The sequence below is a fragment of the Hevea brasiliensis genome, chromosome 17 (genome assembly GCF_030052815.1).
Source record: "Hevea brasiliensis isolate MT/VB/25A 57/8 chromosome 17, ASM3005281v1, whole genome shotgun sequence".
NCBI classification, from domain to species: domain Eukaryota; kingdom Viridiplantae; phylum Streptophyta; class Magnoliopsida; order Malpighiales; family Euphorbiaceae; genus Hevea; species Hevea brasiliensis.
The window spans coordinates 41,637,527-41,655,305 of NC_079509.1; positions in this window are offsets into that span (position 1 = coordinate 41,637,527).

Consider the following 17,779-nt stretch of genomic DNA (forward strand, 5'->3'; position numbering starts at 1 on the left):
CTCCTTGCCCCCGAGCTGGAACAGAGGCCCTAGGAGGTTCAGGTCGCACACTTGGTCCGACCACCTCCACTTCATCAGACGACCACGAGATCTGAACGGAAGGGGGGCTTGCCGCTCTCTGACCCTCGGCGCCACTCATCTTCAAAGGAAATAGAGAATTTAAACTAAATGAAGGATCAAAACCCTTACCGGAGCTTGATCGGTGTCGGAAGAACTTGAGAAATTGAGAGAATTTTGGAATCGCTCGCGGGATGCTGAAAATGACATAAGAGAGCAACTGGCTGACCCATCCCCTATTTATACCCGTCTGAGCATTTAATGCTCACAGTGTTCCAGGCGGTGCATCGGTTAGCGGGACTCGCCAGCTTCTCTGACACGTCTCACGAATATTCCAAAAATTCCATAATAAAAGAGATCGGCTAGTTACAGATCGGTGAATTAAGGCGGATCGGTTAAGGGTTGTTCAGTCGGGAACCGGATCGGATGAACACATCAGAGATCGAAAAATAATCAATGCAATAATAATAAAAATGATAATTGAGAAAATAAATTTTATTTACAAAAAGGGCAAATTACATCATTTAGGCGATCTCCAGAGATCGGGTTACATTAAAGGTCGGATTACATTATTTGGGCGATCTCCAGAGATCAGGTTACATTAAAGGTCGGATTACATCATTTGGGCAATCTCTAGAGATCGGATTACATTGAAAGTCAAATTACATCGTTTGGGCGATCTCTAGAGATCGGCAGTACATCCCATCTAATAAAGACCTATGTCAAAGCCTAGTCTCGTGGCTGAATCAAAAGATGTGTTAGGCCAGCCATCGACATCGGACTGATGTACAGCTCAGATGGGGGGATTATGACTCTCATGAGGATGAGAGAGGTCATCATCAATGTTATTGCTCGGAACCGAGCCGCTGTTGGGACACCCAATGTGGTGAGAAGCCAAGTGAACTCCAAGGCGCAGTCACCAATGTTAAGGGGAATATTAGCAGTCTTCTCGCCTGAAGTCAGTTCGCCGATTATATCGGTCGAACGATTCGAGATCGACACAATCGAAGTCCTCGATCCAGGTCGATAAGTTAGTCCGGTTCTCTCACTGTCATCAAATAAGGTTATCATAATTTCCCGATCACTGGAATCGTAAATTTTCAGTTGGGGAATAAAAAGAATAATTGGAAAAAGATCAAAAGCCACTATCATGGCCGGGACTACTACCAGAGCAGTTAGAACAGGAAATGTGAGAAAGACGAGGAGAAAATCAAATGCGGGGGGCTTCCCGTTTGAAGGTATATATATAGGAAAAATCCGAGCATTTATTGCGAGCAGAAAATGAAGCAGATGCCTCGGAAATCGAAGGAATAAATGCTTTGACTGAACCAGACCGGATGAAGGAGAAGATCGGAGTTGGAGAGGTCGGAAGAGCGAAGCCTGGCATGAGAGATCGGAAAAGGATCATGTTAGAAAGATCGGAAGAGAGGGGAGGTCGGAAAACAAAGGGAATAAGACAACTTTCGCTAACTGTCGTCATAATCAGAGCCGAGGTAGTTAAAGCGTCGCAGACGAAATCTCCACCGCACACCCCAGAATCGCCCGCATTACTGACATGTGCCAGAGTATGTCATAACAGTGCTGTACATCCCAATTTCCACCGTTGATCTTACTTGTAAGGACGAGCCCGGAACCTTTGGATTAAAGAAGAAGACGACAAGACCAGCGCCTTTCACTCCCAGCCCTCGGATCGCCCTTGACAAGAAAATTTTGGGCCGTCAGATTAGAAGAGAGAAAGGACAAATATTCTGAAAGGGGTCTCAGCCGTTCGTTCTGATTCTCTTTAATTCCCGAGCCTCAGATCATGTCCTTTAAAATCTTAACCTTCCATCTCCCTCCAAATAAATCTTGACCCGTCATGGAGAGCACCCGGTTCCTATAAATACCTGCATGAAAACTGTTCAAAGGGGACGAAAAAAAAAAGGGTAGTGACTATAGCGGAAGGACTCTGAAACTCAATTCAGTTCATTACTCTGCTATTTTTGAGCTTTCATAAGAAAAACTTTTGAAACCAGTTTTCCGAAGTATTTTCTTGCAAAGGGATTTTTGAATACTGAAACTCTCCATTTTCAGTTCGTTCATTATCCTGTGACACTCTCACTTTCAGTTCTTTGTTATCTTTATTTCCATTCCCATTGTCCAAGCTCAACTTCATTCAAACTCGGTTATTATTTTGACCTGACTGCATTTTAGAGAAGCATCCTTCATTTCAAGGCGAACCTTAGCCCTCAGGCTATCAGCCCACAGTCCTATTACGTTTTGTGATTCTGTAGTTAGTTTAATAGATTCGGCTCCCTACAGGTGAGTGCTTATATCGCTGCTTTATTCAAGTGCTCCTTTTTATTTTACGTATTTCCTTTGTTTTTATGTTTGTAATTTTCACCAAGTTTATGTTGCGTTAAAAAAAAAGCGCGAAGAGGGTTATTCTCGAGTTTGCTTCTTTGTTAATCAGTCCATTCTTTTTGTTAATCTTTGTTACTTCTAAATATAAGTGTCCTAATCTCGAGTAGCGTATAAGTGGTTGGGTAAAATGTAGGTAACTGTATCTTAAAAGTCTCTTTAAAATAATAAAGGGTCTGAATAATAAGTCAGGAAAATAGTGGAGTCGAATCACTAGAATAACACAAAAGACGATTGGGTAAGACGTCACTAGGCAGAGTAAAACCAAGCCTTAGATAAGAGAATGGGACAGATCGGGTATTGCTTGCCAAAAGGTGCTGTTAAGGCGACTACATAGGAGGTTGGTAAAATTCGGTCTGTACCCCTTGTCCAGTCATGGGGTACCAATGAGTCAAAAGAAGCCTTATTCAGGTCCCCGGCATCTTTGAATGCCAGAACTCTTAGCCTTAGACTCTCACGATATGTAAGATTCCAAGAGGTCGGAAAAGTCCTTATCCGACTCCCACTCAAGTAAAAGAGATCAGAGGAGAGTTCTTATCCGATTCTCAAGCTTAAAAATTTTAACAAATATCTAAAAGAGGTCGGAGGAGAGTTCTTATCCGATTCTCAATCTAAAATTTTTAACAAATATCCAAAAGAGATCGGAGGAGAGTTCTTATCTGATTCTCAACCAAAAATTTTAATAAATATTCAAAGGAGATCGGAGGAGAGTTCTTATCCGATTCTCAAAGCCTAAAAATTTTAATAATTATTTAAAAGAGATCGGAGGAGAGTTCTTATCCGATCTCCAATTGAAATTTTAATCTAAAAGAGATCGGAGGAGAGTTCTTATCCGATTCTCAAATTGAATTCCAACAAATATGCAAAGTAATCCCACAAACGAAAACCGCAACACAACACCAATTCACTAAGGTTGTCTCATTTACTTATGTATCTGGGTAATCTGAATTAGTGAAAAATCAAAAATTCCTTTTTATCGAAAGGATTAACATTTCCATTCGAACCCTCCTAACTATTAATTTTAGTTTATAAAGAGCTTGAAGTTAAATCTGCTTACCCTCAATGAGGGACGAGGTGGGGTGCCTAACACCTTTCTCACCGGTTTACGGACCCTGAACCTAGAATCTCTGTTCTTGAAGTGGTTTCATTTTAATTTATTTTCACAAATGATTTTCTTTAATTTCCGTCAAAATTAAAGTGGCGACTCCTCACTCTTTCCCACTTCGGTGAGGGTTCGTCCAGGTGACCGCAAAACACCTTGCGACAAGACTCATCACTAATTGGCAATGAGATATGATATCAACTCTTAATATCATCAGAACTCTTTCTTACCATAAATGATTTCTCTAAATCATTTTATGCACCTCATAGACCATGGTTAACACCTAGCATAGTATGCCATGGCCACCCAATTAGTAATAAGGTTTACCTTAAATGAACCTATAATCATATGATACCATGCACTAGAATCTCTTTGTTACAAAATCCCAACTCAAGCTGGAGTCATGGTTTATGTCAAACTCCTTTTGCTATGAATATTACGTTCTCTTTTAAATTTCAGTTCTTGATTAAAAGGATTTTCTCATCAGAAACTCTTTTCTGAATAAATCTATCTATCCTGGCCAGGAACTTGAAACATCAAGAACAATTAAATGAACATAGGATTTTATCTCATTTACTTAGAGGAACAGATTCCATCTTGATCAACACCTACCTCCATATATAACTAGTAGGAGCCACCATATGCCCATATACCCATACACAGTATAAGTATGAAAGTAGTATCAAACTTAAACTACCTATATACAAGATAACTGTGCTATCTCAGGTCTAAAGATTATATGCACTGATATGATTTATGACAAAACATTGACAAGAGTAAACTCCATGTGCTTGTCATAAGTGTCACTGGTTCGGCTTACTTATCATTTATAAGTACCTATCATGCTTGTCATATGGCATGAGACTCACCATTCCATCTTATTTATATCTCATATAAATAACTTGGGAACAAACATGAATACAATCTTTCTGGATAAGTCATGTCCTTATTATGAAGTATCCTCGATTGTGAACCTATTTATGATACTTTGTGCTAGAAATAATGTCATTCATATTCTTAACAACTTAAGAATAATATTTCTAACAAAATATCAATGGACTTTTTCTATTACACATAAATATATTATGTAAACGGAAAAGTGAAAAAGCCTTTTATTAATAAAATATGTACAAGATATATACTAAATGATATGCTCTAGGGCATACTACTAACAATCTCCCATTAGCACTAGAGCCATTCATTACAATATCTTAGACCTATCTTCTCAAGATGTCGGTCTAGCTGAGTCTGTGACATAGGCTTAGTGAATGGATCAGCTGGATTTTTAGCTGATGCTATTTTCTGCATGGATACATCGCCTCGCCCAACTATTTCTCTGATAATGTGGTAGCGCCTTTCTATGTGTTTGGATTTTTGGTGAGACCTTGGTTCCTTAGCCTGTATGACTGCTCCATTATTGTCACAGTGTAGTGGAACTGCTGACTCAATGGAAGGAACTACTACAAGTTCTGTCATGAACTTCTTTATCCAAACAGCTTCTTTTGCAGCATCTGATACAACAATATACTCAGCCTCTGTAGTGGAATCTACAGTCGTGCTCTGTTTGGAACTCTTCCAACTGACTGCACCTCCATTACAAATGAACACATATCCAGATGTAGACTTTCTATCATCGATATCTGATTGGAAATCAGAATCAGTATAACCATCCAATTGCAAGTCTCCACCTCCATATATCAAGAATAAATCCTTAGTTCTTCTCAAGTACTTAAGGATATTCTTGATAGCTATCTAGTGTTCCAAATCTGGATTGGATTGATACCTGCTAGTCAAACTAACAGCATATGTGATATCCGGCCTAGTACACAATATTGTATACATTAAACTTCCAATAGCCGAAGCATATGGAATCCTGACCATCTTATCTCTTTCTTCAGTTGTCTTTGGAGACATCTCTTTAGAAAGATGGATACCATGTCTCACTGGTAATAATCCTCTCTTGGAATCAAGCATGTTAAACCTCTTTAACACCTTTTTCAAGTATAGACTTTGGGATAAACCAATTATTCTTTTCGCTCTATCTCTATAGATGCGAATCCCAAGAATATAGGTTGCCTCCCCTAAGTCTTTCATGGAGAATGTATTTGACAACCATATCTTTACAGTTGTCAACATACCTATGTCATTACCCATCAATAGTATGTCATCCACATATAAGACAAGGAAAGTGATAGCACTGTCACTAACCTTCTTATATACACATGGCTCATCCTCATTTTTGATAAAACCAAAGGATTTAATGGCTTCATCAAAACGGATGTTCCAACTCCTTGAAGCTTGCTTCAACCCATAAATGGATCGCTTTAGCTTGCATACCTTGGAACCATCTTGGGATTCAAAACCCCTAGGTTGTTCCATAAAAAATGTTTTCTTCAATGTATCCATTGAGAAAAGCTGTTTTGACATCCATCTGCCAAATCTCATAATCATAGTATGCAGCTATTGCTAATAGAATCCTAATTGATTTAAGTATAGCAACAGGAGAGAAAGTCTCCTCATAGTCGATTCCTTGCCTTTGGTGAAACCTTTTCGCTACTAGCCTTGCCTTATAGGTCTCTACTTTTCCATCAAAACCAATTTTCTTCTTGAAAACTCATTTGTTCCCTATAGGTACAATACCTTCAGGTGGGTCAATAAGATCCCAAACTTGATTCTTATACATGGAATCAATCTCGGATTTCTTAGCATCAATCCATTTTGAAGAGTCTATATCTGATATAGCTTCTTCATTGGTGAGTGGATCATCTCCATGATCTACTTCTTCATGAGTAGACAACTCTTGTTCTTCTTCATAAAGGAAACCATATCTCTCTGGTGGGTGAGATACCCTTGTTGTTCTACAAGGAACAGCTGTAGATGTTTCATCAATGGGTATAGGTTGACTAGATGGATCTATTTCCATTTGATCTGTTGATTGGTCAGAATTCTCCAATTCCAACTCTATTTGCCTTCCTTTGCCTCTTTCTTGAACAAACTATTGTTCAAGAAATGTGGCATCTCTACTAATCACAAGCTTTTGTGAAGTAGGCAAATAAAAATAATATCCAAAACTATCTTTTGGATATCTAACAAATCGACCTTTTTCTGATCTGGTTTCCAATTTATCAGTGTTCAGCTTTTTGATATAAGCTGGACAACCCCAAATCTTAACATGCTTATGATTTGGTTTTCTTCCATGCCATATCTCATAAGGTGTGGAAGAAACTGATTTTGATGGAATCCTATTCAGAATATACAAAGCTGTTTCTAATGCAAATCCCCAAAAGGAGATTGGCATATCAGTATAGCTCATCATACTACGTACCATATCCAATAGGGTACGATTTCTCCTTTCAGATACACCATTCAGCCGTGGCGTTCTTGGAGGAGTCAGCTGGGAAACAATGGCGTGCTCTCTCAAGTATTCATAAAATTCAGTACTCAATTATTCACCTCCACGATCTGATCGAAGAGCTTTAATACTATTTCCTATTTAATTTTCTACTTCATATTTAAATTTTTTAAACTTTTCAAAGGATTTATGTTTGTATTTCATAAAATACAAATACCCAAACCTTGATTTATCATCAGTAAAGGTAATAAAATAATAAAAACCGCCTCTAGCCATTTCCTTAAATGGACCACATACATCACTATGCATTAGCTCCAAAATATTTTCAGCTCTTAGCCCTTGTCCAATAAAGGGTGATCTAGTCATTTTGCCCTGAAGGCAAGATTCACAAGTAGGAGTAGGCTCAGAGCCCAATGAGGATAAAATCCTCATTTTCTCTAATTTTGCAATCCTATCTTCTGCAACATGACATAACCTTAAGTGCCAAATATATTTTGAACTTGAGTTGGTTTTTACCATGGCATTGCATTCTTTTAGATCACTTGCATTCAATTTGTGTTTGTCATTATTATCCAAATAATAAAGACCATCATTCATATAACCCGAACGAACATATTTATTTTCAAAATAAATATTGTAAACATCATCTGTGAACTGAAATTCATAGCCATTTCTAGTCAAACTAGATATAGAAATGATGTTCTTAAAAGCATAAGGTACATATGAAATATTATCCAAACACAAAACATGTCCAAATATGTAAAAAGATTTAGATCCTATGGCTAAAGCTTCAACAGTTAAGCCATTGCCAATCCGGACTCTAACATCTTGAGAACGCAAGCTGCTACTACTTGCTAGTTCCTGCATATCATTAGAAATGTGAGAACTGGCACCAGTATTTAAAACCCAAGCTGTAGATGAACTATGAGTATCATCAGAGTCTAAATAACAAGATATGGACATACCTTCCGAAGGTGTATCCTTCTTGTCCTTCAGAGAAGCAAGATACTCTGGGCAGTACCTTTTCCAGTGCCCATCTTTCTGGCAGTGAAAACACTTTCCTTTGCCTCCTTCAGCTTTAGTCTTCCCTTTCTTTTTAGCTATTTTCTTAGAAGGACCAGGAATCTGAGGTTTCTTTTTCTTATTGCCCATCTTCTTGTTGGACTTTCCAGTAGAAGTAGATGCAATCAAAGCTACCTCTTTTCCTTTATTGCCTGGCATATTCTTTTGGGCAATAACCAGCATGTTGAGTAAACCAGCTAAGGTGCATTCCTGTTAAGTCATATGGAAATTTGTCACAAAATTCCCGAAAGACTCAGGAAGGGACTGAAGGTTCAAATTCGTCTGTAGTTGGAAATCCATGTTGAAGTCAAGATGTTCCAACTGCTCAATCAGCCTAATCATCTTGTGGATATGATCCCCAAAATTCTGTCCCTCAGACATCCTCATGCGGAACAGCTGCCTAGATATCTCATACCTAGCATTCCTACTATGCTCACCATACAACTCTTGTAGGTGAAGGAGGATCTCACTCGCACTCTGCATGTTCTCATGCTGCTTCTGTAACTCATTACTCATAGAAGCAAGCATGTAATACTTAGCTCTCATATCATGCTCCTTCCACTTGTCCAAAGTTTCATGTTCCTCTTAAGTGGCCTCTGGAGGTAAGGGACTAGGAACATTTGAGTTTAGAAGATATCCTATATGTTCAAGGTTCAGAACAAGTTTTAAATTTCTTAGCCAATCAGAAAGATTAGGTCCTGTCAACCTATTGCGATCAAGTATGCTTGCAAGGATATTGGATTGTGGTTGTTCTGTGCTCATTTTTATCAGAAAATTAACTACAGAAAATAACCAGATTAATTAGTAAATGTATCATGTAATTAATCAAAATGATTATGGTCTTTTAATCAAATTAGTCCTCCCACTAACTTAGCGAATCTAACACTTCCAAAGTAGAAAACGGAAATCCTAGTTGGATAGATTTCTAGTGGGTGATTGAATTCTTATAATTCTATTGATCATCCTCAGGTACATCCATTATTGGAATTACAATAAACTATAAGTGAGCAACTCCTTGTCCATCACATCTCATGTGAGGTTCAATTTTTTACCTAGCCCTTAATGCTCAAAATCTCAGGTACATCCATTATTGACTTATCTTACATTAGTTAAGTTAATCCTATTGAGCCAGTAATTATGCAAATAATGTTAATGTCCTCAGGTACATCCAATATTGGCCACCAAACCATTTACATATTTACAACATCTTATGCTTAATAATTATTCTTAAGAAAATCTCTTAAATTAATTGCATCTTATACAATTATTTAAAATTTCTTAAAATAATTGCCCCAATGGAGGGCCCATGTTATAATTACTATAATTATAGCATTTCCAACTTAATCATTTGTTTAGAAGATTTTATTGTCATCCTAATTACTATTAAGGTCTCACTTTGCACATTATCCATTTAGCATGCATATACCATATAATTGCATACATTCCCATACATCTCATGCATTCATGTATAAGCAGTAAATATGGTATGATCATGGACTTTCTAAGGGATTCAATTCTGAGCCACCAAGAATTGAATTAGGGCATTCCTAGGTGCATTTCATTCATTCATTTTACAAGAGTTGCTGAAGGAGTACATAATCAACACTTGATCTTGAATTCCTCTCACTGGTCCCACCAATGCTCTTGACCTCCTTGAACTTCTTGCAATCCATTATTACATAGTAATCCTTGGCATACCAAGGTGAATTTACAAGAAATTAAATAAATGAAATTACAACCCAAAAATTATTACAAACTTAATAATACATGCCCAAAATAAATTAAAATAAATTAATTAATTTACAATCCCAAAGAAACATAAAAGAAATAAATTCAATCACATTGGTCTTTTATAGTCCATGATTATCCATCATGCATATCTCTATTTAACAATTAAATAAAATATACATACTTAAATTAAATTAAATATCTCATATTCAACTTAAAAATCCAGATTTAAATATGATTCAAATAAATTTAAAAATTCAGATTTGAATCACATTCAAACAACCTTAAAAATTCAAATTTGAATCATATTCAAACAATTTTTAAAAAATCATATTTGAATCACTTTCAAACAATTTTTAAAAATTCAGAACTGAATATTATTCAAACAACTTTAAAAAATCAGATTTAAATATGATTCAAACAACTTTAAAAATTCAGATTTGAATCACATTCAAACAACTTTTAAAATTTAGATTTGAATCACATTCAAACAATTTTTAAAATTCTGATTTGAATCAAAATTTAATTGTGTGATTAAAACTACTAATTAAACACTTTAATTAGTCAAAGAATAGGCCTTAAATCATACAACAATTGTAAAATTAAAAGCCAAACCTTGAACCACCCATGGAAGCCAAACCATGTGCACCACTGATAGTGTTTTTCAAGCATGCCGCCACACCTCCATTACAACCAGCAATGGATAAATCATCTCATGATCAATAACACACAATTAAATCATATAATCAACAATCTAAATGGCAAATATAGTGGCTCTGATACCAATTGAAGGAACGGAAGCGTGAAAAACACAAGTTTATACCATTGAATTTAAAAATTTTTGCCTAGGGTCACATGCATCATGCAAGATTTATTTTTAACTATTTGATTTCAATGATAAACAACATATTAAAACTCTTTCAATATGTTTTTGGATCTGTATTTGCCATTTAAGATTTTAAAATTAATCAGATTAATTTTAGAACCCTAGATTAAATCAAGAACGATTACACTAATCTCTTGATGTACTGCAGCGTATTTGCGCCTTTGAGATTCGTCTTCAGGACACCAAATGTTGTCCCTCTAGCTTGTCCACACCAAGAACACCTATGACAGCCCTTGAACAGCTTCTAAAGCTTTTTCTATTAATTAGAAATTCAAGTTCTGCCTTTTAAGAGATTAGAGATATAAACAGGACACTAGAAACAATTTCTAGTATTTTTAATTCAAGAGATTGATGGCTAATCTCTTTGAATTGATGAGAGATGAAGAGGAAGAGAGGGAGAGCTTCAAAATGGCATGACAAAGGAGTGTGGCTGCTGGTTGCATTTTATTTTTCTCATAACAACACTTATATAGCTAGGTTAACACATTAAACCCTTGCCACATGTCACCCTTTGATTAGCTCTAGGTTTAAGTGACCCAATCACATTGTGCCAAGTGTCAAACCTATATTTAATCTTAATTTTAATCATCTTACATGATTAAAAGACATTTGTTAAGCTTATGTGTAATGCCATGTGTCATCATCTCATGGTGCCACGTGTCACACTGCGAAATGACCAAAATGCCCCTGTGCCTTAATTTTGAGTTCTTAATCCAAAATAATTATTTCTCTTCTTCTAATTAATTTATATCAAATATAAATTAATTAATTAATCTCTATTAATTAATTTCTCATTAATTAAATTCATATTTAAACACTTTAAATATAAATTTAACTTGTACTATACATCCAATAATCTAGATTTGGTTTTAAGTCATGCTAGGGACTTTGCAATCTAATTGCAAACCAAACCTATTTAATTAATCAATTAAACTCTTTAATTAATTAATTAAATCATATTTAATTAGGTGATAACTTGTGTATGTGTATGACTTATTAGGCTCATCACTAATTGGTAATGAGATATGATATCAACTCTTAATATCATCAGAACTCTTTCTTACCATAAATGATTTCTCTGAATCATTTTATGCACCTCATAGACCATGGTTAACACCTAGCATAGCATGCCATGACCACCCAATTAGTAATAAGGTTTACCTTAAATGAACCTATAATCATATATTACCATGCACTAGAATCTCTCTGTTACAAAATCCCAACTCAAGCTGGAGTCATGGTTTATGTCAAACTCCTTTTGCTATGAATATTATGTTCTCTTTTAATTCTAGTTCTTTATTAAAAAGATTTTCTCATCAGAAACTCTTTTTTGAATAAATCTATCTGTCCTGGCCAGGAACTTAAAACATCAAGAACAATTAAATGAACATAGGATTTTATCTTTATTTACTTAGAGGAACAGATTCCATCTTGATCAACACCTACCTCCATATATAACTAGTAGGAGCCACCATATGCCCATATACCTATACACAGTATAAGTATAAAAGTAGTATCAAACTTAAACTACCTATATACAAGATAACTGTGCTATCTCAGGTCTAAAGATTATATGCACTGATATGATTTATGACAAAATATTGATAAGAGTAAACTCCATGTGCTTATCATAAGTGTCACTGGTTCGGCCTACTTATCATTTATAAGTACCTATCATGTTTGTCATATGGCATGAGACTCACCATTCCATCTTATTTATATCTCATATAAATAACTTAGGGACAAACATGAATACAATATTTCTGGATAAGTCATGTCCTTATTATAAAGTATCCTCGATTGTGAACCTATTTATGATACTTTGTGCTAGAAATAATGTCACTCATATTCTTAATAACTTAAGAATAATATTTCTAATAAAATATCAATGGACCTTTTCTATTACACATAAATATATTATGTAAACGAAAAAGTGAAAAAGCCTTTTATTAATAAAAATATGTACAAGATACATACTAAATGATATGCTCTAGGGCATACTACTAACAATATGGACAAAACTCCTCCCTTAACTATAAGCGAGATAAGCTTCATTCTCCTTTCTTTTAATTTATTTAAGGATTTTATGGTTAATTTTGAGTGATTAGAATATGATTTGCCAAAAGAATATTGTGAATTAAGACTATCATTTTGGTAGCTAAACACTAAAGGAAAAATAAAATATGAATTAAAGTAGAACTTTAAGGTAGGAATGGATAAACGAAACAAGATTAAACATGAACAAATAAGACTTAAAAAAAAGAATAAAATAAGAAAATAAGAGAGGTAGAAATAAGACAAGATAAGCTTGAAAAACTCCTTTGATAAGTGATTGACACGTCATAAAGACATCTAGCAAGACTTGTAATTTAAGTCCTTTTGATAAGTATAAGATGCCACGAAAGAAGCTTAATCAACAAAGGTAGATGCCACAATCAAAGATTGAGAAGTTTCATGGAAATTGACCACACTTGAAACAAATAAGAAGGAAAAAGCAGCACTTTATTGCTTAATAAACTAAACTGAAAACTAAAGAACAAAGTATATAATGAGAGGCTTTTATATAGGCACTTATTACATGAAATCCTAATAGGAAAACATAATATAAACCTATTGGTACTACATCTCCTTAGAAAAATTTTAAAGGTGCAAAAACACAGTACCCACGTATATTAGGCAATTTTAAAAATTATTAACCTACACAGCATGCATCTCATGCAATCCATTTTATTACTATTGTTTAACATCAACAAGCATAAGAAATGGTTACAACTCCTGTAACCTCAATTGATCTTCAAGCCCATTTTGGAATTAAGAACCAAAAGATAAGAAAGACCCTAAAATAAGTTTAGTAATTTCTTACTTAAAAGGTGCTAAATCACTATTCCACCCTTCGATAAGTAGACCTCCAAGCGTAGGTCCTCTAATCCATCCACACGAGTTTCGATGATCAAGAATTGTCCAACCCTTCAAACTGAAAATCCCTCCTTTGTGCTTTTTCCTTGTTCAACCAATAAGATACAAGGTGGGTATTTTATTTCTTGGGATATTTGCTTAGGTAAATAGGTAAAATCTTCAATCTCTAAAGTGACAAATTCTAATTTCCTTAAAGATTGATTAAAATAAAAGTGGTGAAGAGGAGTACTTCGCTCTTTTGTGAGAAAAAGGAAAAAGAAGAAATCTCTAAAAGCTTAACTTTTTGCATGTGAGTTAGCCCTTTTTATAGTTTAGGAATTTCCATATCCCTAAACTACTAAGGGTTGGTGGACACTTTCTCCACTAAGGAGACAAAATTGACATGAGGTCAAGACTTTTTGCCATTTGTCTTCCACTTATCAAGTCAACTTAATGATGTGTCAACATCTCGTGTTGACACATGGCATTACATGCCAAAACTCTACATATTCCACTAAGCCACATTGTCTCTCATGGCTTCATAAGTTATATTAGCTCTTCACATAATAATTAAACTCCTTAATTAAACTCCTTTAATTTTAAGCTCATATTTAACACTTTAAATTTTAGCCAATTTTCTTGTTATTACCCATGTACTTGAATTTGATTTCAAGTCATGCTAGAGATTTTGCAATCTAATTCATTAATCTAATTAATTAACTAAATTAATTAATTATTCAAATTAATATCATCTTGATCACTTAAGCTCTATTGTGTGTGACTTCCTAGGTTCATGACTAATTAGCAATGAAAATATGATATTAACTCTTTAATACCATTGGAACTATTTTCATATCCAGAGTAAAATTTTCTCTCTACTCTTGGTTCTCAAAAATCATGGTTGACACCTATGATAGTGTATCATGATCACCCAAATCAGTGATGAAATAAATCATCCAATTTCTTAAAACCTTGATCATACATTCTATCCACTAAAATCTGTTTATTATAAAGTCTCGATCCTAGCTAGGATCACAGTTTATGTCAACCTTAATTATTTTGGATCATATGTCCTCATCTTAATTCTAATTCTTAATTTTATAAGACTTAAAATCATAAATTATTTTTTGACTTAGTTATACTGTACTGGTCAAGAACTTTCTTTATCAAGAATAATTTAGATAGCATAGGACTTTATCCCAATTTACTTAGGGTAACAAATCTCATCTTGATTGAACACCTATCTTTATATATAACTAGTCAGAGCCAACACACGCTGGTATACCCATACATTGTATAAGTAATGAAGTGGTATCAAACTCAAATTTCCTATACACAAGATAATCATGTCATCTCATGTCAAGGGGTTATGTACGCTGATTTGATTTAGATGATAATATATGAACAAGAGAAAATTTCATTTATTTATCATTTAAGCACCACTAGTTCGACCTATTTATCTTATAAGTGCCCACTATGCTTGTCACAGATCATAATGTCAAATGGCATGATACTCGTCATTCCATTTTTATTAGCATTTTATACTAATCCATGAAAATAGATAGAGGTGACAGTTTAACCGGATAGATCATGTTCAATAAAGTATCCTCAATTGTGAACCATAATTTATATTACTTGTGTTAGATAGTTTCGTCATTCATATTCTTAACTCTTAAGAATAGAATTTCTGACAAGTTACTAAAGGACTTAATCAAATAAATATAAATAATTTAATTTAAATGAAATAAAATTGCCATTAATGAGAATAAATATTTACAATATTCAATATTACAAGCATGGCTCTAGGGCATACTACTAACAAATATAATTATAATTCTGAAAACATAAAAATAAAACATAAATCTAAAATAATAAAAAGTCAATCTTCCAACCAATCATATTGTAGAAGCCACACATGCATGGACAAAGTGTAAGAAATCCTCTTTCAACTAGATTTGAAAAGATCTTGATATCTTCTTGAATATAGTATAGTTTTTAGGAAAGGATGGATTTTCAGCTTAAAACTCTTTTAAAGGATAAGAATCAAAATTAATCCAAATCCTTTAAGAAACCCTAAAATATCATCAAAATTCTTCCTTTATATTGGATGGTTAAAATCCATCTTCATCTAGGAGAATCTTATTTGTCAAACATGCCAAATTGACTCCCAACCCATATAGGAACATAAAAGTCATAAAAAACACTAAAATCTCCCATATATGAGTTTACAAGAGTGAATAAATAATGGATGAAAAGAGACCCATTAATTTTATGACAATAAAGGCCAAATATTTTTCCCTTTTTCTAATGTTCAACTTTCCAAACATGCCATATTAAATTAGAGTTAAAATTTCCTATTTAGGCTTGGCCTTCTTCACCCTAATTAAGCCCAATCCTCTTAATCCAATAGAGCACAACACTTACATTCTAGGCATGCACCCTACTTCTTCCACTTGCCATGCTTATGAACACCATATTTACAAGGTCCAAATGTTGATAAAAATTTTTGCTCCTTGTTAGTAGTACCTAGAGCATATCATTTTGTATGTATCTTGTACATATCTTATTAATAAAAGGCAATTTTACTTTTCCGTTTACATAATATATTTATGTATAATAGAAAAGTTCCATTAATGTTTTGTTAGAAATTCTATTCTTAAGTTGTTAAGAATATGAGTGACAATATTTCTCACACAAAGTATCATAAATTGGTTCACAATCGAGGATACTTCACAAAGGACATGACTTATCCAGAAAGATTGTAATCATATTTGTTCCCAAGGTATTTATATGAGATATAAATAAGATAGAGTGGTGAGTCTCATGCCACATAACAAACATGATAGGCACTTATACATGATAAGTAGGTCGAACTAGTGATGCTTATGACAAGCACATAGAGTTTACTCTTGTTAATGCATTGTCATATATCATATCAGTGCATATAATCTTTAGACTTAAGATAACACAATTATCTTGTATATAGGTGGTTTGAGTTTGATACTTCTTTCATACTTGTACTGTGTATGGGTAAATGGGCGTGTGTTAGCTCCTACTAGTTATATATGGAGATAGGTGTTAATCAAAATGAAATCCGTTACCTTAAGTAAATAAGGATAAAATCCTATATTCATTTAATTGTTCTTGATGTTTCAAGTTCCTGGCCAAGACAAACAGATTTAGTCAAAAAAGAGTTTCTGACAAGAAAATCTAATTAATCAAGAACTGAAATTAAAAGAGAACATAATGTTCATAGCAAAAGGGGTTTGACATTAACCATGACTCCAGCTCGAATTGGAATTTTGTAACGGAGAGATTCTAGTGCATGATAATATATGATTAAAGGTTCATTTAAGGTATTCCTTATTAATGATTGGTGGCCATGACATACTATGCTAGGTGTCAACCATGGTCTATGAGACGCCTGAAATGATTTAGAGAAATCACTTATGATATGAAAGAGTTCTAATGATATTAAGAGTTAATATCATTTCTCATTGCCAATAAGTAATAAGCCTAGTAAGTCACATATCTATACAAGCTAATCACCATTTAAAATGTGATTTAATTAATTAATTAAAGAGTTTAATTAATTAATTAAAAAGGTTTGATTTGCAATAAGATTGCAAAGTCCCTAGCATGACTTGAAACCAAATCTAGGTTATTGGATGTATAGTATAAATTAAATTTTTATTTAATTTGATTAAATATGAATTTAATTATGAGAAATTAATTAATGGAGATTAATTAATTAATTAATTTATATTTGATATAAATTGATTTAAAGAGGAGAAATTATAATTTTGGGTTGAGAACTCAAATTAAAGAGTAAGGGCAAATTGGTCTTTTCATATGGTGACATATGGCACCATGAGATAGTAACACATAACATTATATGATCTTGCCACTTGTCTTCTTATGATGAAAGACCACATGTCATGATCTAAATAGAGCTTGACACTTAGCTTCATAGGATTAAATCAAATAATAACAAGATGGGATCTTGTGATGACATGGGGCAAGGGAGTTAGGGTTTGACCTAAGTATATAAAGAAAGGTTATAAAGAAAAAATAAGCCACTCACTTCTTCCTCTCTTCATGTTGGATGGCAACATGGAGTTCTCTTCTCCTCTTTAATTTCTCAATTGATTCAAAGGGAAAAACTTAGATTTCCTCTTGAATTAAATTATTCAAAAGTGTTTCTAACACGCAATACATTCATTCAACCTTTACAAAGCATAAACCCCATCTCAAAATTGATTAACAAGGCTTGAGAAGCCAATCTAGGGCTGCCATT